Genomic DNA, 2,974 nt, shown 5'->3' on the forward strand with positions numbered 1-2,974 from the left:
CAGGAATGACAAAGATAACTGTTGTTATGATAAAAAATAAACTGAAACACCATCTAGCTTGCTTTTCCTGATTCTTCTGGAAAAATCTTCAAAGGTCATTTAAAGTGTACTATGCAGAAGGTGAGGAGGAGTGTGATTTTGAGACTAAAGTATATAGTGAGATCTTGGCAAAACAAAACAAAAATAGTATAGTTAATAAAACCATGTAGTTAAGACTTTAACAGACTTGCAGGCAGGTCCCCTTCTTAATCAGCAAAGAGTTACAGCAACTGTGGGTCACAGTACTTTAAAAGGGCCATGGAGATTGGGAGTAAGTGTGAACTCTCAGATTAAAACTTTTGACATATTAGTGTATTCGTATTTACATCAGCCCAGTTATAAAACATAATTTTTAAATTTTTGCCTACTTTTGGTACTAGAAATTGGACTCAGGGCTTGCTGAAGGCTAAGTATGTGGCTTCTGTCTGAGTTCTAACCCCAGCCTTACTTTAAAAAAAATAACTGAGAATTTTGTACATGTATATAAGGTGTTTTGATTAAATCCATGCCCACCCCCTCCTCTCCAACTCCTCCCATAACTCCTCATCACTTTTTCTGATAACTTCATGTACTCTTTCTTCTTCTTTGATTTATTTTTTATGGGGCTTTTGGCTATTCTAACATTCCCCCCTCTGAAGAGGTAACCCTAAAATCTTCTAAGGATTAGATAAATGCTCCCAAATATTTTCAACATTTTTGGCCTTTGGAACAGAGTAGGTTGCTAAGAGGCCCAAGGACATTGTGAGTTTTAGCCAAGAAACTGGACTGGCTACTTTTCTTTGGGGTCTTTTTACCCTAACTGCCTAGCCAATTCCTACCTCCTATTCTTATCACACCATCCTCTGAAGGGGTTACCCAAATTGCAGATAGGGAATTGGCATGCAGGCATTCTGGCTTCTTCCATGATGAGCAGGGACACAGAGTGAGGCAATTGGAGCACCCCTTCAATGGGTCTATCTAAAAGACTCCCAAATTGCATAACTCTTATTTGTAGGGGGAAAAGAAAGTCCTTGACTGATGAGTAGGAGATGTGAAGGAGAAGTAAAGGCAAGAGTAATTAGCATTACAAGTTCTAGACAGGGAACTAGAAAAAAGTCAGAACAGGGCAATTTTCAATTGTTCATATGAGAGTCCACTGGAATTTCTTGACAAGGGCCTTGAAAAGCATCCCTCTATTGGGTTCCTCTTTACTTTTCTTTTGTTTGCCAAGGCTGAACTCATGAGTGATGGATTCAGGATTTGCTTTCAGGTATTTTGATAACTGTTGCAATGGTTAGAATCAGTGTCAGTTCTCTCTCAAAGGCTTCTAGACAGGGGGAAAAAACAAATTTAGCCATCATTTTAGAACAATAGTAGGTTGTCTCCCTTAGCTACAGGTGGGCACTACAGTATTGGAGACCAAGATTTGAAGTCTTACATCTGAGCAGCACTTTCTGATTAAGAACAAAATTATCAATGAGAAATAATTGTCTAAATACCTTTTTATATGGACTTAAGCCTGATGTCTGGAAAGCATAAGCCCTTGAACTCTTAAAGAAATATACTGATGACTTTACTCTTTGGGTATACTTTCCTTTTGGGTGTTTAAGACCATACAGTTGGCCCAAATAAACCAAATTATTTTTACACTTAAGGTTGTTTGATGATCTGTTCCTCAGAGAGTCACATGGGCTAAGGGAGGAGCTCTTGGCTCCTTTCTTTTACCTGTTCCATCTATGTGAATTTAAGTCAAAAGCCCTGCTTGACCATGTCTGGCTTCACTTGGAAGCATGGATGAGATGTTTCCTCTGAGTTGACCCTCCTCTTTGTAGACTGGACACTGGTTCAAGTCCAACTTGTGGGGTCTCCATGGCCTCCCTGAACAAGAAAATAGGTGACTCACCACAGTTACAGGACATTTTGAGAAATGTTCCATACTCCCTTGGAATTTAGTTGACCTTGGAGGGCAAGGGGCAAAAACTGTCCTTTAGTCCCTCTGACCAGATTAGTACAGGCCTCAAAGTATGCCTGTTAAACATCCAGGAAGGTTAGTTCTACCAGTCTGGTACTTTTAATTATGATGTGCTATGTAGATAAAGCTTGGGTAAAAAAATATTCTCAGATAAACTTTGACTAGAAATATATTGTGTTCCTTAAACTAGTTGACTAATCTATGACCATAGAAATTTAAAGATTATATGTCTATTGTTTTTGTCTCATCCTTTGTATGTCATAAAAAACCTACACAGACCTTCATCACTTGCTTAGGCATTCTCATTTTTTCTGTCTGTTTTGGAAAATATCTCCATTCCCATATTCTTTTAACCTCTTTTACATTCTCATTTTCTTTGTTTTAAAAAAATAATTATAAGACATAATAGCATTAACAAATAAAATTTCCATCTATTGTGAGAATTTTTTTCCTGGGGATCCTAAGCAATTCTTATTCCCTTTTAAGGTTCTAGTGTCAAGCCAATGTTTGATTAAAGTTTTACTGGGGAACCAGTGAATTTACTGAGCTTACTTACCGAGACAACTAAGGGGTTGCTTAGGTGTATGTATGACCTTGAGGGTATGCACACTGGAAAGCCTTTTACCAGCATGGGTCGTGCCTTCTCTTCCTAGCCTTCCCCAGATTGTATACTTTAGCCCTCCCCAAATCCAGGAGACCATGTGTGATTAGGGCCAAATTGCATACATTTGGCTGGGAAGAGTGGCTGGATATTCTGGTGAGGGTCTAATGACCCTGCTTAGCCCTCCTTTAATGAATGAACACAACTGTCAATAAGCCCAATTGTGACGATGTTTAGCCATCAGGCACAGCTGAAGTCGTGATGATGGTAGTTATTTCATGCAGAAGAGACTGTTGTACAGCATCATCTTATGCAAAGTTCATGGAATTTATAAGAATTTGGTGCTAGGATCCACATATGAGGGAGAACATACGTCATTTGTT

Source organism: Nannospalax galili, unplaced genomic scaffold (assembly GCF_000622305.1).
Source record: "Nannospalax galili isolate Female #2095 unplaced genomic scaffold, S.galili_v1.0 scaffold787, whole genome shotgun sequence".
In the NCBI taxonomy this organism is placed as follows: Eukaryota; Metazoa; Chordata; class Mammalia; order Rodentia; family Spalacidae; genus Nannospalax; species Nannospalax galili.